The sequence below is a fragment of the Lissotriton helveticus genome, chromosome 1_1 (assembly GCF_964261635.1).
Source record: "Lissotriton helveticus chromosome 1_1, aLisHel1.1, whole genome shotgun sequence".
Taxonomy (NCBI): domain Eukaryota; kingdom Metazoa; phylum Chordata; class Amphibia; order Caudata; family Salamandridae; genus Lissotriton; species Lissotriton helveticus.
Genome location: NC_136057.1, coordinates 1,514,340,730 through 1,514,368,522, shown reverse-complemented (window position 1 = coordinate 1,514,368,522; position 27,793 = coordinate 1,514,340,730).

Sequence of the window (27,793 nt, the reverse complement as noted above, 5' to 3'; positions counted from 1 at the left end):
TAACTCCAAAACTAACTAAATTCAGGGAAAGTGCTCGGCAATAAATCAATAAAAAACGTTACTTTTTCTAACTCCAAAACCAAATAAACTATGGGAAATGCTGTTTAATAAACCATAAAAAATTACTATTCCATCTCCAAAATCAACGCAACTTAGGGAAGGTGCTGGATAATATTCCATAATAAAATACTATTCTAATTCCAAAACTAACTAAACTCAGGGAAAGTGCTGGATAATAAACCAATAAAAACAATTACTATTTCAAGTCCAAAACCAACTAAACTTAAGGAAAGTGCTGGATAATAAACCAATATTAAATTACCTTTCCTAAGTCCAAAATCAGCTAAACTCGGGGAAAGTGCTGGATAATAAATCATAAAAAATTTCTGTTCCAAAACCAACTAAACTCAGGGAAAGTACTGGATAATACACCGTAAAAAATTACTATTCCACCTTCAAAACCAACTTAACTCATGGAAGGTGCTGGATAATAAATCATACAATATTACAATTTCAACTCCAAAACCAACCAAACCCAGGAGAAGTGCTTGATAATAAACCAATAAAAATATTACTATTCCTAACTCCATAACCAATATAGGTCAGGAAAGTGCTGGATAATAAACCATAAAATAACTATTCCAACTCCAAAACCAACTGAACTTAGGAAAACTGCTGGATAATAAACCATAAAAATTGACTATTCCAGCTCCAAAACCAGCTAAACTCAGGGAACGTGCTGGATAATAAACCATAAAAAATTCTATTCTAACTCCGACATCAAATAAACTCAAGGAAAGTGCTGAATAATAAACCAATAAAAACAATTACTATTCCTAACTCCAAAACCAACTAATCTCAGTGAAAGTGATGGATAATAAACCAATAAAAACAATTACCATTCCTAACTCAAAAACCAACTAAACACAGGGAAAAGGCGGGATAATAAAGTAGGAAAAATTACTATTCCAACTCCAAAACGATCTAAACTCAGGGAAAGTGCTCGGTAATAAACCTTAACCAATAAAAAAATTACTATTCTAAACTACAAAACCAAAGAAACTCAGTGGAATGCTGGATAATAATCAAGTAAAAAATTACTGTTCTTAAATCCAAAACCAATTAAAATCAGGGAAAGTGCTGGATAATAAACCATAAACATTTTTAATTCCAACTCCAAAACCAAATAAACTGAAGGAAAGTGCTGGAAAATAAACCAATAAAAACAAATACTTTTCCTAGCTCCAAAACCAACTAAACTCATGGAAAGTGCTGGAAAATAAAGTATACAAAAATTCTGTTCCAACTGCAAAACCAGCTAAATTCAGGGAAAGTGCTGGATGATGAACCAATAAAAAAAATAGTATTCCTAACTCCAAAATCAACAAAACTCAAGGAAAGTGCTGGATAATAAACCAATAAAAAATGTCTATTCCAACTGTAAAACCATCTAAACTCAGGCAAAGTTCTAAATAATAGACCACAAAAAATTACTATTCCTAACTCCAAAACAAATTAAAATCAGGGAAAGTGCTGGGTAATAAACCATAAGAAATTCATATTCCTGACTCCAAAACAAACTAAACTCAGGCTAAGTGCTGGGTAATAAACAATAAAAAAACTACTATTCCAGCTTTAAAACCAACTAAACTCAGTCAAAGGGATGGATAATAAACTATAAAAAATGTCTATTCCAACTCCAAAAGCAACTAAACTCATGGAAAATGCTGTATAATAATCCATAAAAATTATATTCCAAAACCCACTAAACTCAGAGAAAGTGATGTATAATAAACCAATAAAAAACAGTTACTATTGCTAACTCCAAAACACACTAAACTCAGGGAAAGTGCTGGATAATACACCGTACAAATGACTATTCCACCTCCAAAACCAACTAAACTCAAGGACAGTGCTGGATAACAAATCATAAAATATTACTATTTCAAATCCAAAACCAACCAAACTCAGGAAAAGTGCTTGATAATAAACCAATAAAAATACTACTCTTCCTAACTCCAATACCATCTTAGGTCAGGGAAAGTGCTGGATAATAAAGCATAAAAAAGACCTGTTTAGGTTAAACGCAAATAGATCCAAACCTAGGAGAATCATAGTTGATTTCCTCTTGTACTCTTTAAAAGAAAAAATCCCGGCTAAAGCCCTGAAGAATAAATCATTAGACCTGGACCGAGCAAAAATTGAAATACGATCAGACCTCTGAGTAGCAACATGAAATAAGCAATAGGAGTTGGGGAAAAGAATGGAGCCCTTGAGAAAGTTGGGGGGTTCGGTTCAATTGAAATTCCAATATTTAATAAAGTTCATGTTAAACAAAAAAATGCACTCTTTTCGATTTGTGGAGGAGGTTGAAAAAATGTATTGAGGAGCTCCAATATGAGGTTTAATATCAAGATCAAGCTTAATTTGCTCCTCCCTGTATATATTTGTATGTATTTGGTTACAATCCGTTTGCACGCCTTGGGGTTCTCCCATATGGCTTTTTTTGGCTATGAAAAGTTGGTTAGGGTTTTCCAAGGGTGGAGGGGAGGTGTGGGGGGAGCACAGGGTGGAGAGCATAAGGGAAAAAATACCTCAAATGTCTTGTTATACACCAAATTAGTTAGCAATGCCAGCCATTTAATTAAAAAAAAATGTTTAGGGGATGTCCAGAAATTGGGTAAACGAGATAACATTTTTAGCATGGAAAGTAAATGGACGTCGGGTAAAGAACAGGAGAGACAGGATAATGTTATATGTAAAAGAATGCCCAGCGCAAATTATTATCCTGCTAGAGACACATCTTACAGAAGAAGAAATTAGTGAGTTCTTTAAATCCGCAAATGTGGGTTGCACATGCTGTTTATACAAATCAGACAATGGTTACAAAGGGGGTAGTATTATTGGTCAAGCAAGGAACAAATATCTTATAAGAAAGAGGTGTCTCTAATATTGCAGGAAGATGTCTTGTAGCAAAGTTAAATATTTCTGGTCAGAAGTAGACTTTGATAGGGTATTAGGGGCCAAACCAGGATGATTCAGGTCCTTTGGATGAGCTGGCAAATGAGATTTTATGTTTCCCAGATCAGATTATAATGGTGTGAGATTTAAATACTGTCTTAGACCATTAAAAGGATAGATCCCAGCATAGTAGAACAGCGTATAATCCTAAAATGTCAGACAGAGTTTGGATGTTGATGGCCCAGTGGGGTCTTTTTGACATATAGAGATGCATGGCAGGGCCGCAACTTGGTTTTACTTGCAACAAAAGAATGTATAAAGGTAATTCTCGTATTGATTACTTTTTGATTGACAGGGCACTAAAGGATGTGGTAGTTGCAGTCAAACACATTGGTGTACACCTGTCAGATCATTCAGCCATTTTCATTCATTTGAAGTTAGGAGAAAGGAGTGTATGTTCTAGAGACCGAAGAATTCTTTGAAAATAATTTAGGTTCAGCCACGATTGGGACAGTCTGGTATGCTTACAAAGCTTATTTAAGGGGTGGACTAGGAACTTTAGCGGAAAGTAAAAGGTGAGCTTACTATGGAAAAGTTCTGGAATTAGAAGAGCAGATCCAGAAGTTAGAGGGGGTTTTGAATAACTTAGGTGGATTGGAAGAAGGCGAGAGGGAGCTGGCCGAAATTATGAAGCTTAGGGCCGATTTGTCAGAAGTTATAAGTGATCCTGTTAGAAAGAGGTGGGAGGTCACCCAGTTGGTACATTTTGAGTACGGCGAAGGATACAGCAAATTATTAGCATGGAAGGCGAAGAGTGATCGTTTTAGAAACTTTAAAAAAGAGATTATTTGTGAAAAGACAGGGGCAGTGCTGAGTGACAGCCAAGGGATCAGTTTGGCTTTTTTTAGACACTTTGGGAGAGTATACAAAGAAGATTTGGATATAAATGAGGAGGTTGTGCTGGCCTGGCTGGAGCACTTAGAGCCTCTTCCTGAGGAGGCAATGAAGGCCCTAGATGAGGAGGTCACGGTGGAGGAGTTGAAGAGGTGATAAGGGGGGGTAAATGTGGGAAGGCTACAGGGCCAGACGGCCTCCCTCTTGAGGTGTGTAAGGCTTTGGCCAGTACAATAATTTCTATTCTAAGCCAACATTTTCACACGATATTTCAGACCAACACTGCCTTGCCTGCATCTTGGAAGGAAGCTATTATAACCTTGCGTCCAAAACCTGGGAAATCCACAAAAAAAGTGGATTCGTATAGGCTAATTTCTCTGCTAAACGCAGATTATAAGGTATTTGCAAAGGTAATGGCGGGAAGGCTGAATGGTTTCATGTCTTGGATGGTGAATGAAGATCAAAAGGGGTTTATATAAGGAAGAACGCTGAAAGAGTTGCCATACTCATTGATTGGCTCTATTGACATGGCAACTGCTTATGGACTCCCCCTGCTAAAGCATTTTACCGAGTCAACTGGCCTTTATGCAGAATGTGGTTAAACGTTTTAATTTAGGTCCTAACTTTTGTAGAGATTTAAAAGGTATTTATACTGCTCCAGAAGCCAGAGTGTTAGTTAATGGGGCTCTGACTTCGCCAGTTAAGATTATGAGAGGTACCAGGCAGGCGTGCCTCGTTCACCGCTACTGTTTGACCTCTATATCGAGCCACTGGCCAGGAAAATCAGGAGTAGTAACAATATTTTGCCTTTCGAGTTTAACGGTTGGATAAAGAAGGTTGGGCTATATGCAGTTGATATTTTATTTTTACAACAAACCTTCCCCAAACTATGAGGGTGGCGATGGAACTAACAACTGAGTTTGTCAATGTGTCAGGTTATGACATTAATGTAGACAAGACAGAAGTGATGAGTTGGAATATGGGGGTGACTGGAATCAATGTTAAGAGAGAAATGAGATACTTGAAATTAAGGATCACTCAAAATATTGCTGATCTCACTAAGGTTAATTTTTACCTGTTTAGAAAAGAGATCTGTGCTAATATTCCGGGTTGGATGCATCTTTTGCTAACTTTGTTCGGTAGAGTGAACTTAGTAAAGATGATTGTGCTTCCGAAATTAACTTTTTTGTTTCATTCAATACCCTTATCATTTAGAAAGGAGTGGGTTGCTAAGTTAAAGAGTGATATAAGCTTGTTAATTTGGGCATCAAAGGGCCACGAATATCCTGGCGCAAACTCAGAAGGAGGCTGGTGAATGGAGGTTTAACTCTTCCAGATTTGATGCTTTACTCTTAGGCCTTTTCATTAAAAAAATGGCAGAATGCTATTGGACATCCCTATAGACTCAGAGATAGGTAGGATGTTTAGAGTGATGCTTATAAAGGAGAAGGGAGCTGGAACTGGTTTTAAGTTTAAATTTGCTGATCCGAAATACTTTAAGAACGTGAGGTTGAAGATTCTAAGGGGAATGGCGGAAACTTGGTTTAAAATTAGGAATGTTTTAACCATACCATATTTTAGTGATTGAGCCCTGATCTGGGATGGTTAATTAGAAAGTGGTTCTGTCGGGTAGAAACACAAATAATTTACAACTGCTATTTAATGAAATCAACGATAAGAACAGAGCCCCTCTGGAACACACAAGAGCACAAGAGAAGTTCCTTACACTGAATGAAAAGGAGACTTGTGCGTGATTCGTAGTACTTTGTATTTATCTGAATTCAATTCATTCAAATTGATTTTTCATACATTGGGTACAATGACTGTCAAGATAAACTTAAAGTGCAATAGTGTGACAATGGTGAATAAGGATCACGTGGTGAAAAGATATATACAGTGACGATACAATCCAATGCAATCAATATGTACAAATATATACAAGTTTTTTATAAATTTTTGTTTTTCTTTTTCTGAAGGCCGTCTGCTGGTATAATTTTCGAGAATCCTATTTATTTATTTCTGTTTGGTAGAAATCTAGAGTTGCTGGGCCTGTGAAGAATGTCGACGTTTCGACCCTTCAGCGCCCGTGTGTAAGGTCGCGGCGGGTCTTTTTCAAGACGGGTATGCGGAGCACGACAGTCCTAGGTGCAGGTCGGGTTAATTCGCCTGAAGAGGAAGGGTGCAGAGGCCTCAAATCCGGATCTGTCGATGGATCAGGTCGCTAGTCTGTGGTGAGGCTACTCATCAGACGGCTGCTTGCGGTCAGCTTTTCGCAAGCAGAAAGAAATAAATAGGATTCTCGAAAATTATACCAGCAGACGGCCTTCAGAAAATGAAAAACAAAAATTGATAAAAAACTTGTATATATTTGTACATATTGATTGCATTGGATTGGATGTATGACATTACAATGCATGTTTTTACATCGCAAACCTTTACAACGCATAGCGCTTTGGGGTGCTGGATAGTGAATAGTTTAATTTACTATTCCAACTCCAGTCCCCGTGGACACTAGGGAAGGTGTTGGATAGTAAATTAAACTTATTCCCTATCCTAGAGCGCCCCCCAGCACAATGCGTTGTAATGGTTTGCGTTGTAAAAGTTGCGTCGTAAAGGCACTGCGTGGTAAAAGTTGCGTTGTAAAGGATGTTTCCCCATTGGATTGTATCGTCACTGTATATATATTTTCACCACGTGATCACTATTCACCATTGTCACACTTTTGCACTTTAAGTTTATCTTGACAGTCATTGTACTCAATGTATGAAAAATCAATTTGAATGAATTGAATTCAGATAAATACAAAGTACGACGAATCCCGCACAAGTCTCCTTTTCATTCAGTGTAAGGAACGTCTCTTGTGCTCTTGTGTGTTCCAGAGGGGCCCTGTTCTTATCGTTGATTGCATTAAATTGCCGTTGTAAATTATTTGTGTTTATAACCGACAGAACCACTTTCTAATTAACCATTAACTACCCAGGTACTGAGGGACACAGGGTCACCCCTTTTTCTTAATAACCTGATCTGGGATGGACAAAAGACTCACTGGCTTTAACCTTGACAGAAGCGGGCATTTTAAGATGGAAGCACCTGCTATTGGAGGGCCAGTTGGTTTCTTGAAACTGGTGCGAGTAGGTAGTCAGCTCAAGGCTTTCAAGGTTTGAGTACCTCCGGGTTCAAAGTTGGTTTCAGACAATGGATGTAAAGTTAGGAGAACCAAATGAATTTGAGGAAAAGCTTCTCTCTACTATAGATTTCAAAAATGGTTCTGGATGATCCTGGAGATGGAAGACGGTGTGTTTACCCTGCCGGCGGATCTGTGGGGAGGATGCTTGCCAGAAACCGAGACCGGGTGTACTGGACTCCACAAAGGCTCTCGAAATTTGGGTCAGGAAGAATGGTGGTATGTCCAAAGTGCAGCAGTCATAGTGCCGATGACTTACACTTGTTTCTCTACTGTTTGAAGTTACAGCTCTTCTGGGAGGCAGTAAGTAAGTGTCTGGCTGGCGCTTTAAACCTGCAGATAAAGTTAAGCGCTGTTTTGGTTATTTTTGGAGTTATGGAATGTCAAAGGTTCATTACTAAAGACTGTGCAAAACTGTTTTTTTATGCTACGGTTTTAGCTCGTAGGGAGATATGTACATTGTGGGTATCTCTGACACCCCCAATATTGGAAGATTGGCTGAAATATATGAGTTATATTGCAAATTTGGACATTTCGGATCAGGGGAAAAGAAGATATGAATTTTGGACTCCCTTTGTGTCTAGGGGAATGTTATGTTTGGAGGAATCGGTCCAATGATTAAGCCTTCCTCTGCTTCTACTGTGTATAGTCTTCTCTGCGTGAGCAGAAGGACATGGGGAAGGGTCTGTGGTGGACAGAAGGAGGAGGTCTCAGCAAAAGGTGGCAAGGCTGCAGAGCCTAGACCTTATTACCCTTATCACACCGAATGAGGTTAGATAACCGAATGCTGGCAACGATAGAAGGACGAAGGGTGGAAACAAGGCAAATGAGGACAAAAAAAATTAATTAATATTCCTAACTCCAAAACTGACTAAACTCAGGAAAACGCTGGATAATAAACCATAAATAATTACTATTCCATCTCCAAAACCAACTAAACTCAGGGAAAGTGCTGGAAAATAAACCAAGAAAAACAATTACTATTCAAAACTAAAAAACCAAATAAACTCAGGAACATTTCTGGATAATAAACAAATATAAAATTACTGTGGCAAAATTGACAGCACAGAATGGAGAGCTTAACGACGACCTAGAACTGATGGAAAACCACTCCATGAAAAAGAACCTGAGACTTTTAAATATTCCAGAAACTCTAGAGGGGTCAGACATTAAAGGATTTGTCATTTCCCTGATACAGGGGACTGTTCTAAAGAACTCACTTGGCATTACCTTGGTCCAAGAGATTCAAAGGGTCCATTGAGATCCTTCTAGGAGGAACCTTGGCAGACAAAAACCTGGGAAAATTTTGATCCATTTTATTTCCTATTCTGAAAGGAGCAAATACTATCTGCAGGCCTCAGGGAAGGCTCAACATCTTTCTCGCTCACAGGTCAAGAACCATTCTCCTTTCCGATAACATCCGATATCTCACACACCACAGCAACAATGCAATAGGAGCTGGGGAGCAGATTAGATGAGTTCAAAAGTTTGGGAGCCAAGGCCCAACTGAAGTTTCCAGCTCAACTACGAGTAATGTATGATAATCAGATGCTTCAGCTCCACACAACAGAGGAGGTGGACACCTTTACTGCGAAGATTTAAAAAGGGAAGTGATTTAGGAGAGGGAGCCAACAATAGTGTCAGGGGTTCTCCGGCTTCGGACTCCCAGATTGTTTCAAGTTTTTCTCTTCAGTTTATAGCCTGAGGTGGTGACTTAATAGGCATTGCCTATTGGAATGGAGGGTTCCTCATGGGAGTAAGGTGGCACAAGAGGGAGGGGGTAGGGGGGGTTGCACAGGGTGGGGCGCAATGGGTAAAAATAAAAAATAAAAATACCTCATCTCACTTGAAGCACATAACAACTTGGTCAACTGATCTTGGTCAGAGACTTGTAAGCCGATGGCAGGTGATGTGATAAAATATATGAAGATGAGTTTTATCTCTTGGAACGTAAATGGGCTGCATTGTCCAAGGAGGCAAAGATTGATATTGAAATATTTGGCGCTCTCGGAAGCACCGGTCTGCCTCTTGCAAGAGACACACTTGACTTGGGGGGGAATCTAAACGATTGTTCTCTAGTATCCCTTGGATTAAAGGTCATTGTTCATCTGGATAGACAATTTATAGCCATGTAGTCGCAATCTTGATTAAGCAGGGGCTTGCTTGTCTATAAAATAAGCACAGACAGACCAAACAGGGAGGTGGATCTTTGCACAACTGGATATTGGAGGTACAGAATTAACCTGTGCCTCTTTTTACGGACCAAATGTGGATGATCCAACCTATATCTTTAAGTTGCAGTCCAAGGTAATCTTTGAAACCCCTCCTGCACTAGTGGGCGGGGATTTTAATGTCCTTTTAGATCCTCTTAAAGACGGGGAAAATCAGGTGCATTATATAGGTGCTCCCCCTATTCATCGGGCTATGAAGAATCTGATGCGCAACTTGTAGGTGGTTGACACCTGGAGGGGGAAGATGGGAGACCTCTCCGGGTTTACGTTTTATAGTAAAAAATAGCATCGCTTTTCTAGGATTGATTATTTTTTAGTTAGCAGAAATCTCCTGGATACCACATCATCATACTTCTATGTCACCTCTCAGATCATGCCCCAATCTTGTTTTCTTATAAAAAAAATAACTAATGTGACACAAACAAGATGGACATTTAACAGGGCAAAATTAGCAGACCCTGAAATTATTCCTGCCATTAAAATATATACCTTAGAGTTTTTTGATCTGAATATCGGTTCCGCTGCTATCGAATTTGGTTGGGATGCCTTTAAGGCCAACTTGAGGGGCCGGCTTCACGGCCTCATATGCTCCAAAAATCGAGCTGAAGCCCGGGAGCTAAGATTAAGCGAGGATAAAATCAAACAGCTATAAGCGGAAAGGATGTTGTTAAAAGGAGGGGTGCCCAGCAAGTTTGGGTAAAGTGCAGGACAACCTTGATAAGGCTAGGCAAGAGTTTAGAGGGAAGTTACACGAGAAATGCAAAGTTCAATGGCTTAATAAGAATATGGAAAATTATGAGTACAGGGAGAAAGCAGGTGCCCTTTAAACCTGGAAGGCCAGAGTTGACCGTTCAAAAAACAACATTAGCGAGTTAGTAATAAACGACAACTGGGATAAATCTACTAGTATATAGGATATACAGACCTGCCTCCTTACACTATTCTCAGATCTGTATAAAGAGTTTAACTCCTTCAAAAGAACAAATACAGATATGGCTGAGTAGTAAATCTCTACCTACTTTAACTCAAGCTAGCCGAGACCTTCTGGATACCCTATTACGTTGGAAGAGGTAAGAACTCAAATTAAGTTATCCAAGAATAATAAAGCATCTGGTATGGAAAAGTTTACACATTTTTGTCAGGTGAATTGACCCCAGCTCTGGGAACTTTGTTTCATTCAACACATAGCTTAACGGGTCAAATTCCTAGCTTCTGGAAGGAAGCAACCATTGTCCTAATACTTAAACCTGGAAAAGATCCACTAAAATCAGATTCATATCACCCGATCTCCCTGCTAAATGGCAATTATAAGATCTTTATGGGCATTTTGGCAGGGAGATTGGCTAAGTTGGTTCCTGGATTGGTTAACATTGACCAGAAAGGTTTTATTACCAGATGTTATATCCAGGAACAGATGCAGTTGCTTGTAGGCAATATAGACTTCGCCATATTAGGATCAGGCCCCTTGGCAGTGATCACTCTAGAAGCTACCAGGGCGTTCGACAGGGTCTGTTGGGCCTACCCCAGGGAGGTATTGGACGCAGTGGGTTTTGATCCAGTTTTTATGCAAACCATGAGGAAATGTTATCAAGGAGCATCAGCAAAAATCTTGATAAATGGAATGCTTACCTCCAGCTTTGAAATTCAGAGGGGGACTAGGCAGGGCTGCCCTATCTCGCCCTTGTTATTTGACTTATACATAGAGCCGTTGGCCCAGGCTATTAGATCGGAAGACCTTATCCCGCTTTTTAAATCTCAGCTTTATCAATCTAAAATAGCTCTACATGCTGACGATATAATCCTATATACTAGCAACCCACAAGTGACTATCCTGTGGGTTGAAACCCTATTGGAGGAGTTTGGTTATATTTCTGGCTATTAAGTTAATTCCTCCAAGACAGAGGTGATGTGCTGGAATATCAATCAGCGGGGGGGGGACCAGTTAATAAAGAGTTCAAATTATCTGGTCATTAATATTGTTAAAGATCTTGAGAAAATCCCCCTTATCAATTTGAAAAAAATTATTAAGGAGCTAGATCGTCTCTTTGCAAGGTGGAGGAACCTTCCCCTGACTATTTACGGGAAGGTTAATTTAGTGAAAATGATCATCCTCCCGAAGCTTACTTATCTGTTTAATGCAGTCCCCCTGACTTTCCCCCAACAGACTATTTCCAAGGTTCAAAGTAAGATCGGGAGCTTTGTTTGTGGGGATAAGAGAGTAAGGCTGTCATGGAAGAAATTGAGGCACGGATTAGTGAAAGGTAGGTTAGCTCTTCCAGACATCACCTGTATTTAGTCGCGTTCCAATTTAAATCTACACAGATGCTACTGTCTAAACCAGCAGGAACGACGTGGAGAAGGCTGCTTAGCTAATTGGCAATAAATGAAGGGAGGGAGGCGTAGAGGGGTTTCTTTACAAGTTTGGGTCTCCCAAGTTCTTTAAAAGAGTGCGCTTGAAGGTTCTTAGGACTGCACTAGAAACTTGGTTTAAAGTAAGAACCAGATAGGGAATTGGCTACTATTTCGATTTTGCCCCCATATGGGATTCCCCAGGGACACCACTCTGTCTCCAAGACGGTCTAGCTGGCCCCATTAAGAGAGCGGGGGTCTCTACATGGTCTGATTTGGGGGACGCAAATGGTATCAATCAGTGGTAACTACAAAGAGCCAGGATAGGCCCTAGTTTTTCAAAGATTAAGTTAAAATCTTGGTTTGAGGCAGACATTGAGGGTATCAGAGGAAATTGGGATACAAAGATCTTGTTTCAATCTGTTCAGCCATTGAAGAAAGAAATCTCTATCTGGTATTAAAAGCTATTAGATGCAGATGATCTAGGTATTCCATCACAGGCATCGGATTGGAACCAATCCCCATTTGAATCCGTCATTGGTGAGTTCTTAGACCCATCTCTAAAACTACTGTTTAACTTCACCAAATCAGCTAGTCTTAAGAAAAATCTTTTTTTTGTCACTAATCGCATCTACTATACACCCACTGGAATAGCTAAATTTGCCCCACTTCCTGAGCCAAAATATGCTAGATGTATGGCACCCAAAGCCAAGGATATCCGTAAGTTTTATGAGTGCCGTGAATTAGATTTGTTTTGGAAAGGGGTTGGAGACTACCTACGTCACATCTTTAAAGTCAACATCTAGGTTAATGGCTCTTTAGTTTTCTTTGCCAATGATGGACTTTCCACCTCAGACGTAACACAGACTCACAGAGGGTTGCTGTTATGTTTGATCTTGTTGTCCTGTAGGGATATATGTATAAAATGGAAAGATCCCCTCTCCCCAAAAACGGAAGACTGGCTAAAATCCTCATTTGCAATGACTCGTCTTGAACCTGTTGGAACCAGTGATAGGTCAATGAATATTTGGCAACCTTTTACCACCATGGGCCGAGACTTCAGACTACTATGACATCTACGGTAAAATTCAGTGGGTCCTATGATTACATCATAACCCTAAAAGAGGCTGGTCAGGCGACCTAAGCAAGTGCAGGAAGCCAGAGGTCGCCCAATTCGAAAAGGATGGCTTTGTAACATCTGCAGCATGCTTATTGGTGAGATGAGGAAAAAAATAAATAAATAAGTAAATAAATACATTTAAAAAAAACAATTACTATTCCTAACTCCCAAACCAACTAAACACAGGGAAAGTGCTGGATAATAGAGCATAAACAATTACTATTCCAACTACAAAACAACTAAACTCAGGGAAAGTGTTAGATTATAAACAAATAAAAAATTACTATTCCTAACTCCAAAACCAACTAAACTCAGGGAAAGTGCTGGATAATAAACCTTAACAAATTACTATTCCAACTCCAAATCCAACAAATTCAGGGAAGGTGCTAGGTAAAAAAAACTATTAGAAAAATTACTAGTTTCAGGCACAATGGAGGTACAACAATTACACAAACCTGAGGTGTCTTTACCTGAGGAGGCTCCAGTTACCTAGGAGAAGACAAGGAGTAAGGAAAAATTTCCTACTTTTAATAAAACAAGCACAGAAAGTGAAGGAAGTGGAGGAAGAGGCATCAGTTTGAAATCTACTGCTATCTCAAGATATGCGCGGAGGAGTGTGGGTAGGGCTATGGGGAGCAGAAATAGGTTAGAAATGTCCGAGTTGCAGGAGAACTCTGTTAAATGCGCCACAAAGCTGGAGGTGAGTAGGAAAGAAGTGGAAGAAGTAAAACCTAGGGGAGGTGTACTGAGTAAAGAGGCTAGTGGTTGAAAAAAATGGAAAAGGAGACAGTACTGAGTACAAGATTAAAGTGACTGCCTCTCTAAGGTCTTACTTTAAAGTAATACCAAAAATCTTAGCGCTAAGGGGCAGCCCTGCTATGGCGACAATTGAGTCTTACCCCACTAAACAACAACTATCAGCAGGAGATGTGTCCTCAGGTAAAGCTCCAAACTCAGTTGAATGGACTGAGCATTTGTGTCTGAATAGTTTTCAGTTGTTGGCTTCAGAGGTGGACGGGTGGAGGTATCTCCGGAAGGGGAAGTTTCTTTACGTATTTGTATGGTTTTTTTTTTAGATCAGCTGCCCCCTGAATCCCAGGGGGGGTTCCAAAATTGTAAAGCGAACCAGCCCGAGGCTGGAGACCATTCTAGGCTTGTGAAAAATGAGATGGACGATGTTGGTGTTAACTCTGAAAATGGAGATCTCCCTATTAGTAGTTTGATTACCTCTCTCTCATGCTCGAGATTCGTCACAGATTTGAGATCTCAGAGTTGAATCAGAGAGAAATAAAGTTTGCTTCAGAAGTTTTAGAGAAAAAGATAGATGACTTAGGAGCAAGGACTCTAGCTTTAGAAGTGGAAGTGAGAGACCTTAAAGTAATGGTGCAAGCAAACAGAAATGAGATAGAAAACCTGAAAGCAAAGGGGGGAGATCAGGATGAAAGGGTGGAGAGGTTGGAGAATTTTCAAAGAAGAAATAACTTACAAATCTTGAGACTGCCTGAGGGCAAGGAAGGCAGTGATATCAAGAGTTTTGTGGGACAGTTGTTCAAAAAGAAGCTCCAGCTGAAGGAATCGGAAGATGAAATTGCTAGAGACATTCAAAGGGTGCACAGAGGCCCATTTAGGTTAAACGCAAATAGATCCAAACCTAGGGGAATCTTAGTTAATTTCCTCTGGTACTCTTTAAAAGAAAAAGTCCTGGCTAAAGCCCTGACGAATAAATCATTAGACCTGGATGGAGCAAAAATTTAAATATGATCAGACCTCTAAGTAGCAACATGAAATAGGCAATATGAATTAGGGGAAAGAATGGAGCCCTTGAGAAAGTTGGGGGCTTTGGGTCAATTGAAATTCCCACCTTTACTCAAGGTGATATTAAACAACAAAATGCATTCTTTTTGATTTGTGGAGGAGGTTGACAAATTTATTGAGGAGCTCCAATCGGAGGTTTAATATCAAGATCCTGCTTAATTTGCTCCTCTCTGTATATATTTGCATGTATTTGATTACAATCCATTTGCACGCCTTGGGGTTCACCCATATGGCTTTCTTTGGCCATGGGATGTTCGTTAGGGTTTTCCAAGGGTGGGGGAGCACAGGGTGGGGAGCATAAGGGACAAAAAAATTATAAACAATACCTCAAATGTCTTCTTATACACCAAATTAGTCAGCAATACAAGCCTTTTCGTATTTTAAAGCTTTTTTAAGGGGATGTCCAGAAATAGGGTAAATGAGATAACATTTTTAGCATGGACTGTAAATGGGCTTCGGGTAAAGAGCAGCAGAGATAGGATATTGTTATATGTAAAAGAATGCCCAGCGCAAATTATTATCCTGCTAGAGACACACCTTACAGAAGAAGAAAATAGGGAGTTCTTTAAATTGCAAATCTGGGTTGCACATGCTGTTAATACGAATCAGACAATGGTGAAAAACGGGGTAGTATTATTGGTCAAGCAAGGAACAAATATCTCAGTAGATAGAAGTGTCTCAAATATTGCAGGAAGATGGCTTGTAGCAAAGTTAAATATTTCTGGTCAGAAGTACACTTTGGTAGGGTATTACGGGCCAAACCAGGATGATACATGTCCTTTGGATGAGCTGACAAATGAGATTTTAGGTTTCCCAGATCAGATTATAATGGCTGTGGGGTCTTTGTGACATATGGGGATGCATGGCAGGGCCGCAACTTGGTTTTACTTACTACAACAGAAAGTATAAACATAAATCTTGTATTGATTACTTTTTGATTGACAGGGCACGAAAGGATGTGGTATTTGAAGTTAAACACATAGGTGTACACCTGTCAGATCATTCAGCCATTTTCCTTCATTTGAGGTTAGGAGAAAGGAGTGTATGTTCTAGGTGGATGCTATATCGTACAATTTAATTGGAGGAGGAGGCTGTCGAGATTTTAAGAGTAGAGACTGAAGAATTTTTTGAAAATAATTTAGATTCAGCAATGATTGGGACATTCTGGGATGCTTACAAAGCTTATTTAAGCGGAAGAATAGGAACTTTAGCAGCAAGTAAAAGGCAAGCTTATTATGGAAAAGTTCTGGAATTAGAATCAAACGTTTTTTATTGAGCAGCAACATATCATTTAACACAGCTAGGCTGCCTACATCCATCGGCCGGCAGAGCTTAATCCTAAAATGTTGAAACACAGCCATAGGGTCTACATCCCTGGGGGCGACCCGGCAAGGATAAACTAACGGCCAGATGGAGCAACCAAGGCCTGTACTGATACTGCATTTTATAGAAGAGAAAAAACAAACACTAACATGAAAACCGAAGCCCACCCACCCCCTCCAACGCCCCCACCATGGACCCCGACTCCCCCCGCCTCCACACTCCGCATCAGCCTTGCCTGTGCCTCCGCCTCTGCCCACTCCCGCGTCCCAGCCCGCACAAAACCATCCCAATCTCCCTAGGAGCTCGCCCCCGCCGGTTCCAATGGAACAAGCTGCAGGATTTGCAAGAACTTGGGGCATGTTATCTCTCGCAAATCTCGCGATAACAAGTGTATGAATGGTTCCCACAGTTCCGCATACGTCTCTCCCTTACCATCCACACAAAGCGAAAGCCTCTCCATACCCAGCAGTAGCTACAGCCGTCTAATCCAATCTCTTGGGTCAGGGGCTTCAGGGGAGCGCCACTGGGCATGGATGACTAGGCGCGAGGCCAATAAAGCTAGGGCAATCTGCCTACCCCGCAGGGAGCGCAAGGGGAATGCTTTAGCGTGCGGTAGACCTATCAGCATGTACTCCGGGGCCCTGGGTAATGTAATGCCAAATGCATTGTCAACGTCATCCAGGACCGCCTGCCAATAGTGCACCAGTTTGGGGCAGTGCCAGAGCAGATGCGTCAGGGTGCCCGTCGCACCGCAGCCCCGCCAACAGAGACTCGGGCATTTGGGATCCCACGCGTGGATCCTAGCTGGGGTGTGATACCAGTAAGATACCATTTTGTAGGCTGATTCGGCCCCAGCCACATTAGCAGTGGTGTGGTGTGCGCGATAGTGCATCTTGTCCCATTCCCTGTGAGTCAGCGGGCGGCCCAACTCTGTCTCCCACCGAACCTGCGCCTTAGTGCGCTGTGTATGTGGCCGCGCAAGAATCAGTGCGTAAAGTTCAGAAATGAGTCTGCGGTCGTCTTTTTTACAGACAACCCAGCGCTCCAGCTTCGTCATGGGGCGGGACATGTTAGCCACGTTAGAGGGTAGCGTGACCCAGTGAGCGACTTGCGAGTAAGGGAAGGCATCCGACTCGAGCAGATCGAAGTACTCTCGACGGAGAGAGGAGAACGGGATCATCCCCTCCAAATTGAAGAGGTGACCCACCCTCTTACAGCCCTGTTCTCTCCAGCGTTGAAACACCGGCGAAGCGCAGCCTGGGGGGAACTCCGGGTTGTCCACAATAGGCGTCAAGGGTGACGGGAAGGTGGTCCAACCCCGCCTGTGCACCAGCCAATCCCAGGTCCATCGTTGGGGAGGTAACCGGCGATGAGTATAAGCCCCATGCCCTGTGTTTACGCGGGAACCACAGTTCGCGCCAAATATTGCGGCCTGCCACCGTCCATAAACAGCCAGTGTTTGCTGGACATTGGTCTATTCCACTCAAGGATGTAGCGCAGGCATGACGCTTGATAGTATGCCTCTATGCAAGGGAAGCCCAGACCACCCTCGGCTCAGGGAGTCGTAACCCGGGCGAACGCCACCCGTGGACGCTTGTGATCCCACAAAAATGTGGTAAGCAGCCGCTGTAGCTTCTTCAATGCCCCCGGCGGGGGGCGCAAGGGCAACATCTGAAAGAGGTAGAGGATGCGCGGGAGGATCGTCATCTTTATCGCCGCCAGTCTACCAAACCAGGCCAACTGCAACCGGGACCAATCCAAGACAGATTTAGCCATCTGTTCAATCAGAAGCCTGTAATTGGGGGAAACAGTCTGTGGTATTGTGGGCGCTAAACGAATTCCGAGGTAAGGGATGTCCGTATGGACCCATTGGAAGTCGAAGTCCTTCTGAAGATCCCGGACATCCTCCGCCGGCACAGAGACGTTGAGGACTTGGGATTTAAGGAAGTTGACCTTGAAGCCAGCCACCGACCCGAACTCCCGGAGCTCGTGGGAGAGGTGCCGCAGAGAAGAATGAGGTTGGGTGAGCGAAAGGATCACATCGTCGCGTAAAGACTCACCTTGTGATCTACCGGGCTAAAGCGAATCCCGTGTATGGCCGCGTTGTCTCAGAGGCGTTGAGCGAATGGCTCCATGTAAAGCGCGAAGAGCAAGGGCGACAGGGAGCAACCCTGTCGCGTCCCGCGCGTGATGGGAAAATGCTCCGACCGACATCCATTGACCCTCACCGCCGCTCTTGAGGAGGCAGAGAGGCAGCGCACCCAGTTGACATAGGTGTCTCCTAGCCCGAAGGTTTTCAGGACCGTGAACAGGTACGACCAGTCGACCCGGTCGAACGCCTTCTCGGCATCTATAGAGAGGAATAGGGCCTGTGCACGGGAACGGTGCACTGAGTCCATGAGGTGTAGGAGCCTCTTGGTGTTCTCGCCCCCTTGTCGCGTAGGAACGAATCCCACCTGGTCAGGCTCAATAACTCCGTCCATGTAAGGGCTAAGACGCGCGGCCAAGATACCTGAGAATAGCTTCATGTCAACATTGAGGAGCGAGATGGGGCGGTACGAGCTGCACTCCTTGGTATCCTTCCCTGCCTTGGGGATAACCGTGATGACTGCCTCGGCCATGGAGGGAGTCACCCTCCCCATCTCCCTGAAGGAGCTAAAGAGGCGCGTCAGGAAGGGTGCCAACTCCCTGCAAAACTTCTTGTAGAAGGTGGCCGAAAAGCCATCCGGCCCCGGGGACTTGGCCGTCTTCAGGCGCGAAATTACGGAGATAACCTCTTCAATGCGTATCTCCGCGTCGAGAGCAGCCGCCGAACTCGGGGAGAGGGGCGTGATTCCGCAAGTCGCCAGGTAGGCCCGGACACGATCGGGCTCGGGAGGCTCACACGTATACAGCGTGTGATAGAAGCATTGAAAGGCCGCCGCCATGCGGTCGTCCGCTGTCTGCTCTACGGCGTTCTCGTCACGAATGGCCGGGATAGCCGCCTGTTTCGTGCGCGCCCTCAGGCGGTGTGCCAGCATCCTGCCCCCCTTATCGCCACTAAGATAGAACTTTAGTCGTAAGCGCAAGAGTGCGTATTCGGCGCGGTCAAGATCTAGATGTTTAAGCATGCGCCTCTTCGTCTACGGTTCTCTCCACACCCGCTGCGCCCAGGTTCGCTTATGGATCGCCTCTAGCCCCCGCACATCACGCTCAAGCTCCACCCATTTCTCCCCTTGCGCAGTTTAGCCAGCGATGCCGAGACCGCTATGCAGTCGCCCCTCACCACCAACTTAAGCGCTTCTCACACTGAGCTCAGCGGCATGTCGTCCACATCATTGGTCGCGAGGTAGTGTGTGATCGTGTCTCGCTGGCGCACCACTACTGAGGCGGAATTGAGGAGAGAGTCGCGCAGGCGCCAGCCCCCGGATGATCGCTTGCACCCGTCCCCAGCCACCCGCACGGAGATGAGGGCATGATCGGATAGGGAGCGCGGGTCAATCTCTGCCGAAGAAAGCTGGGGCATGAGGGAGGTAGAAGCAAGCAAGTGGTCTAGGCGTGCGTAGGTTTTGTGGGCCGCCGAGTAATAGGTGTAATCGCGCTCTAACGGGTGCAGTGTATGCCAAACATCATGGAGTCCCCCTTCCTGTAACCACAATAGCCCCCCTTTGGATAAGGCACCAGTTTGGTGCGAGCGCGCTTCTGACCTATCTAGGGACGGGTCCATAACCACATTCAGATCACCCCCCACCAGTACCCTGGGGTCAGGAGACGCCAGATCGTCTGCAAGCGCAGAGGTCAGGAAGGGTTCCTGCTGAACATTAGGAGCATATAGAGAGCCTACTGTAAGGCGGGTGTCGCCCCATTGCATCCTGACCGCTAGAAATCGGCCCTTGATGTCGACCACCTGAGATAATATTTTGCAGTGTGCTTTAGCACTGATCAGGATCGCGACCCCCTGTTTCTTCGTAGCGCAAGAGGACCACATTTGAATTGGGAAGCGTCTATCTCTCATTCTCTTAGTGTCCTTGGAGAGGAGGTGCGTTTCTTGTAGCAAGCAAATATCGCTCTCCGCCCCCTCCAGCAGTGACAGAATCGCCGCACGCTTAGCCGGGCTGTTAAGGCCCCGCACATTCAGACTAACAATTTTCAAGTCCTTCCCCATCGTAAAGGCAAAACACAGGTAGCTCTACTAAGGCAAGTCACACCACATATTGGCAGCAGATCCTTCAGCTTTGAAATGGAGGCATTTAACGGCTGATGCGAAGTCCCCCCTCCCCCCCAAACCCCCCAGCCCAACTCCCCACCACTCCCCCCCAAAGGAACCGCCCCAGTAACAAAATCCCCAACAACATGACCAAACCCCCCTGCACAATAGGCAAAAGGAGGGAACGATAGTCCGTCACAAAAGTCCAAAGGGCTGGGGGCATGGACTTGACCCCACCAACAAAGTTCTGGAATTAGAAGAGCAGATCCAGAAGTTAGAAGGAGTTTTGAATAACTTAGGTGGATCGGAAGTAGGCGAGAGGCAGCTGGCTAAAAAGAATCAATATCTGATTATTCGGATTTTAAAGACGTTTGAAACCTATTAATAAAGAACATTTTTTGACTACAAGTGGACTTTGGACCTGCTCTTTCTATCTTTTCTATGGATTTATGCTGCTATGAAGACTAATGATGCTATAACCTTTGATGGGTGCTAATTCCAATTTTGTCTCTACTTGGAAGTAAGGATCACGCAAAACATAGCTGACCTCACTAAGGTGAATTTTGACCGGGTTAGAAAAGAGATCTGTGCTAATATTCAGGGTTGGATGCATCTTCCGCTAACTTTGTTCGGTAGAGTGAACTTAGTAAAGATGATCATGCTTTCGAAATTAACTTTTTTGTTTGATTCAATACCCTTATCATTTAGAAAGGGGTTGGTTTGTTAAGTTACAGAGTGATATAAGCTCGTTTATTTGGGCATCAAAAGGGCCGCGAATATGCTGGCGCAAACTCAGAAGGAGGCTGTTGAAGGGAGGTTTAGCTCTTCCAGATTTTATGCTTTACTCTTTGGCCTTTTCATTAAAAAATTGTAGAATGCTATTGGACATCCTCTTAGACTCAGAGATAGGTAGGATGTTTAGTGTGATTCTTATAAAGGAGAAGGGAGCTGGAGTTGGTTTTATGTTTAAATTTGCTGATCCAAAATACTTTCAGAAGGTTAGATTGAAGATTCTGAGAGAGATGGCGGAAACTTGGTTTGTTAGAAAGGTTTTAAACATAAAATATCTAAGTAATTGGGCCCCGATCTGGGATGCCTAGGCTCTACGTAATAGACACATGCCTCACTGGCTTTACCCTTGAAAGAAGCGGGCATTTTAGGATGGAAGCACCTGCTATTGGAGGGCCAGTTGGTTTCGTGGAACTGGTGCAAGCAGGTAGTGGTCTTAGTCTTTCACAGTTTAGGTACCTCCAGGTTCAATGTTGGTTTTAGACAATGGGTATAAAGTTAAGAGAACCAAATGAATTTGAGGAAAAGTTACTCTCTACTGCAGTATACAAAAAAGAAATCGCACTATGGTACTGGATGATCTTGGAAATGGAGAAAGGTGTATTTACCCTGCCGGTGGATCTGTGGGGAGGATGCTTGCCAGAGACCGAGACCGGGCGTACTGGACTCAACGATGGCTCTATAAATTTGGGTCAGGAAGACTAGTGGAAAGAATAGTGGTATGTCCTAAGTGCAGCAGTCAGAGTGCCGATGACTTACACATGTTTCTCTACTGTCCGAAGTTACAGCTCTTCTGGGAGGCAGTAAGTAAGTGTCTGGCAAGCGCTTTAGACAGGCAGATTAAGGTAAGCGCTGTTTTGGTTGTTTTTGGGGTTATGGAATGTCAAATCTTTGTTACTAAAGACTGTGCAATTTTTTATTCATACTATGCTTTTAGCGCATAGGGAGATATGTATATTGAGGGTATCTCCGACACCTCCAATATTGGAGGATTGGCTGAAATATATGAGTTATATTGCAGATATGGACATTTCGGATCAGGGGAAAAGAAGATATGAATTTTGGACTCCCTTTGTGTCTAGGGGAACGGTATGTTTGGAGGAATCGGTCCAATGATTTAGCCTTCCTCTGCCTCTGCTGTGTATAGTCTCCTCTGTGTGAGCAGAAGGACATGGGGAATGGTCTATGGTGGACAGAAGGAGGAGGTCTTGCCAACGGGGGGCATGGCTGCAGGTTTGGGAGCCTACATCTTATTACCCTTATCACAGCAAATGAGGTTAGATAACCCAAGGCTGGCATCGATAGAAGGACGAAGGGTGGAAACAAGACAAATGAGGACAAAACAATAAAAAATACTATTCCTAGCTCCAAAACCGACTAAACTCAGGAAAACCCTGGGTAATAAATCATAAAAATTACTAATCCATCTCCAAAACCAACTAAACTCAGGGAAAGTGCTGGATAATAAATTACTGTTTCTAACTCCAAAACCAACCAAACACAGGGAAAGTGCCGGATAATAAAGCATACAAAATTACTCTTCCAATTCCAAAACAAGCTTAACTCCGGGAAAGTGCTTGGTAATAAACCCCCAAAGAAATTGTATTCCATACTACAAAACCAAATAAACTCAGGGAAAGTGCTGGAAAAGAAACAAATACAAAATTACTTTTCCTAACTCCAAAACCAACTAAACTCAGGGAACGTGTTGGATAATAAACCTTAACAAATTACTATTCTTACTCCAAAACCAACTAAACTCAGGGAAAGAACTTGATAATAAACCAATAAACAAATTACTATTCCTACGTCCAAAACCAACTAAACTCATGGTAAGCGCTGGATAATAAACAATAAAGAAATGACTATTCTAAACCCAAAACCAACTAAACTCAGGGAAAGTGCTGGATAATAAAACAATAAAAACAATTGCCATTCCTAACTCAAAATCAACTAAACACAGGGAAACTGCTTGGTAATAAACAAATTAAAAACAGTACTATTCCAAACTCCAAAACCAAATAAACTCAAGGAAACACTGGAAAATAAACCATAAATAATTACTATTCCATCTCCAAAACCAACTAAACTCAGGGAAAGTGCTGGATAATAAACCAATAAAAACAATTAGGGGTCGATTCCGATTCCGGTTGGAAATCGAACTTACCAACATGGACCGGGAACGGTGTCCGAACGACACGTACAGGTTCCGTACAACCTGTGCAGTACGATGCAACGCCCATGACGTACAACCGACTTGTACGTAACACAAGCCGTACGACCGAGCCGTACGGAAACCAGTGATTCACTCAGAAACGGGACGCGATTTGCACTGACCAACACATACCAGGAATGAACTCAACCAACATGTACCCGCGATATCCAACCCACGCAGTACGCTGCAATGCGTGTGAAACCAGACTGACTCGAACAGAGCTCAAGCCGCATGACTGACACACACAGAAAACAGGGACCTGAAGCAATAGAGATCTCTGCGACCGACGCGTATGAAACACAGAAGAAAGTCAGAAGGAAACACTCGGAGAAGCCAGCACAAGCCAACATCAGCATCAGTCTCGGGCGGAAGGTCGTCTCCTTCATGCCTAAAAAATACAAAGGAATAAAATACAAAAAAATGACCAAACAAGCAATGACAAAGTCAATAAATATATTTTTTTAAAACATGACACACACACAGCTCCACCTATATAAAAGCCACAAATCACTACCATGATCCTTTGCAAATTCAACAGATCAGCCAGCAGAGAACACCATCAGACAGCAACCACAAACACACTCACAACTCACGCATCACTCAATGTGCACACCATTAGTACCTCTCCAAAAGCACTCTCACATACACCCAGCAAAACTGACACTCACCCACCCTCACACGCACCCTCACACACACATCACTCCCCACCACCACCCATCACCATACCCCAAGGAAGAATCCAAAGTTCACAGATAGTAATTTAGAAGTCCTGATATATGAAATCCTCAGAGTGGAGCCACATTTGTTTGGTACATTGGTACAAAGGACCCCCATGTCACAGAAACCAAAGATGTGGGCGAGGATTATGGACGGTGAATGCACAAGCACCAATGTTGCGCACAAAGGACAACCTCCAGAACATGTGGAATGATGTGCGCAGGAGATTCAAGAAGCTCCTTCAGAAGGAGCACACCTTGAGTCAGCGCACTGGCGGTGGCCCTCCTGACAAACCAGTATACTTCAGGTCCTGGGAGGAGAAGGTGTGGAACATCCTACCACTAGAGAGCATCCATGGTCTATCAGACATACCAGAGCCTGATAAGTACACAACCAACATACTCAATATTGTATGGCAATACACACACATCACTGTCAAGGAGACAGTGAAACCATGCACCATTAGCTAAGCCACAGTAACCAAAAGATAATCATCCCAAGATGTGTATGCTAGTCAGACAAACACAATACCTGCCATCTCATAGTGATTTGTAACTGTGTCATGACATGTACAAACCTACCAACATATCTGTGGGTGAAGATTGTCGACAAGGTCAACGCACAAGCACCAATGTTGCGCACAAAGGATGACATCCAGAAGAGGTGGTCTGATGTGCGTAGGAGGGTCAAGAAGCTCCTTGAGAAGGAACATTCTTCGAGTCAGCGCACTGGTGGTGGCCCTCCTGCCAAACCAGTATTCTTCAAGTCCTGGGAGGAGAAGGTGCGGGACATCCTACCACCAGAGAGCGTCCATTGTCTATCAGACATACCAGAGCCTGGTGAGTACACAACCAATATACTCAATATTGTGTAGCAATACACACACATCACTGTCAAGGAGACAGTGAAACCATACACCGTTAGCAAAGTCACAGTAACCAAAAGATAATCATCCCAAGATGTGTATGCTAGTCAGACAAACACAATATCTGCCATCTCATAGTGATTTGTAACTGTTTCATGACATGTACAAACCTACCAACAAATAGAACAAGGCAGTGGCACAAATCTAAATAAACACTGTCAGACATTTTGCCACCACAAACACACTACCTCACAGTTAAGCTGACTGACAGGAAGGAATAGTGGGTATGCTGGTAAAGTGAGTGTAGCCAAAAGCATGATGGGAGTTGCAGTCACAGACAATACTCACCCACCAACATGGCCCATCAAGCTCACACTGAACCATGCTCACCTCACAAGGAGTGGAAAAGGACTGACAAGATGTCTGACACTGGGCTCTGTTGATGGGGAGTACAAGGCCCTGCTGGGAACTGTGCACCAACAAACAACAGGACAACACTAACTGACATCCTGAAAGTTAACCTGCACCCACTGCAATGGTGTCAAGCTTCATGGAGGGATAACAGGCCTGGGGGAGAAGGAGGTCCTGATTTAAAACAAATAATACTGATGCCAGCAATACACACACCTTCTCTGCTAAAACACATTGCCCACATGGTACCAGTCACTCACAAAGTAAATGCCCTGGCAAGATGGATGGCACATGGGCCTGATAAATGATGTGGCTGCACATCACACCTATGCACTGGCCAACCCAAACACGTTTGCACTCACAGCCATTGCAATTGTATGTTTCAACTCACTGTCTGGGGATGCAGTGTCCAGGGGTGCCCCTTGGCCTGGCTGTGAAGGTGTGTCTTCCAGATGACAAGTGTGGAGATCCAGACATAGTGCATAGTACAAAACACACAGGAACTCACATATACATCATTGACAGGGGACACCTGACAGTGAATGGAATGGACACACCAATATAGCTGACACTGTAGCATGGTCTCATTCACACTAGGTGCTGATGTGAGCTGTATTCCACTCCTACATCGTTCTGCAAAATATGCATCCTTCACACAACATACCACTTACTGTCATAGACACTGTAGACACGAGGACTAAACTGGACTGCATTGGTGGAGACATGCTACTCACAGCAGCAAAACCGCAACACACACAACACTGGCTATCACTGTCATGAGCATGGAAAAGCCAGAACTGCTTTGCTCACTCCATATCACCATGGAGGACATTGACAAGATAAATCACTTTTGCATGTACAAAACGCAGCACCAGAATCATCAGCTATGGTAACATCATCACTTGTATGACATGAGATGGGAACTAAGAGATCTCAAGCATACTGGACTGTGACCATGTTGTACCGACACACCAATGTGACGCACAAAGACTAGCAAAAACTGCTACCACACATGCCCCAATCTTGCAATATATCCTAACTGGAATTGCACTTATGTCCTCGTTAAAGGTCAAATGCGGACAGGGATGTCACACCTGTGTCAGCCATGTGATGGCCATTGAGTAGCAATGGCCATGTACAGTCATGCACACATTTCGACATGCACATTGAAATGCTTCAGGTTGGCAGGACAATGTGCTACAACAATATCAATCTCTATCCGTGACAACTTAGGACAATGCAGTGAACAGGCACCCATCCTGACATACAGCTGCACCTGTCATGTATGTGAACCATTGATGCCTGTAGAAATATAACTTTCATTGTGTGTCTCTTCCAAACACAGGTGGTGCTGGGGACACAGCAGCAAACGAAGAGGAGTCCCTGTCCCAGACTCCGGTGGACCATGAGCTCTCTGGTGTGAATCAGTGTCTGTCCTCTTCGGGTGACGAAGAACAACCTGGTACCACTGGTGTGAGGCATCATGCAGCACCAGCAGTACAAACATCTGCACCCCCTGAACCCACACCTCCAACATCTGGCAACAGACAGAGCAGCCCCGCCAACACGGACAGACCAAGGACACAGAATTCCGACAACACAGGTACACAGGCCAGCCGGGAAGCTATGGACAACACCGCCAGTAACAACACCCAACGGGGCCCAGGGTCACCTGTGTGTGCCACTGCAGGTCCTGCCATCTGTGGCTAGGGGTGGTGGGAGGGGTGGTAGGCAGAGGTCTTGGCTTGCAGAGGGGCCTGGACTGCATGATGACCCCCAACTGGTACGCATCATAGATGCGCACCAGGATAGCACCAGAGGATTCGGCCAGGTAGTGGGGATCCTCAAGGACATTCAACAGGAGCAGGCTGCCCATCATGCCCGCATGGAGTCCAAGTGGGATGAACTTACTGCGGTGCATAGGGACATACTGACATGCCTCCGCCAGATAAGCACCAACATGTCCACACCTCCCTCTGTGCCCACAACATCTGTTGCCGCAAGATCTGCAAATGCCACAGGGAGAGAGGATGACTCTGGTGGAGAGTTCTCTGCACCACAGATGCCTGCACCTGAGGATCCCCCCCGGAAGAAGAAGAGGGTCATCTGAAGAAGGACAAGTGAGAGGCATATGGCCATGCACATCTCCCAGGAACACAAAACCTGTTCTAGAAATTGTTATTTGCGTGCAAACCGGTCACCTTGTTGAATTTATCCCAACTCTCCAGCATGACATGGATGATTTATGTTGGTCTAATTTGGCAAATGACTGTGGACTTTACTCTGGACATTTCAGCTACCAACACTGCCAACTCATCTGTGAACTTTGGATTCTAAACCCAATGTTCAGCACCCCCCACCCTGTGTACTATCCTCACAAATGTTTGTAAATAATCTCACTATTACACTATACTTGCCTCTGTTGTGATTCGAACTTGGTATGTGTCATGGAGATGATGATCTGCTAAAGAACACAGTGCATGCTAACTAATACAGCAATGTGATCACCATTCTGTGAGTCATGGTGATGTGACACATATGAGGGAGACACACCCCTAGGGCACCACAACACTCACCATGGCCATGTAACTCATCGCCTACAATGATGTTGATCATAAATACAGTGAAATGCACCGACATCACACCTATCCACAGTCAGTGGTAACAAGCCCACAGGTGAAGTAAGCAAATGTCAGTCAGATGTGTGAAGACAGACACCTCACATAACAAAGT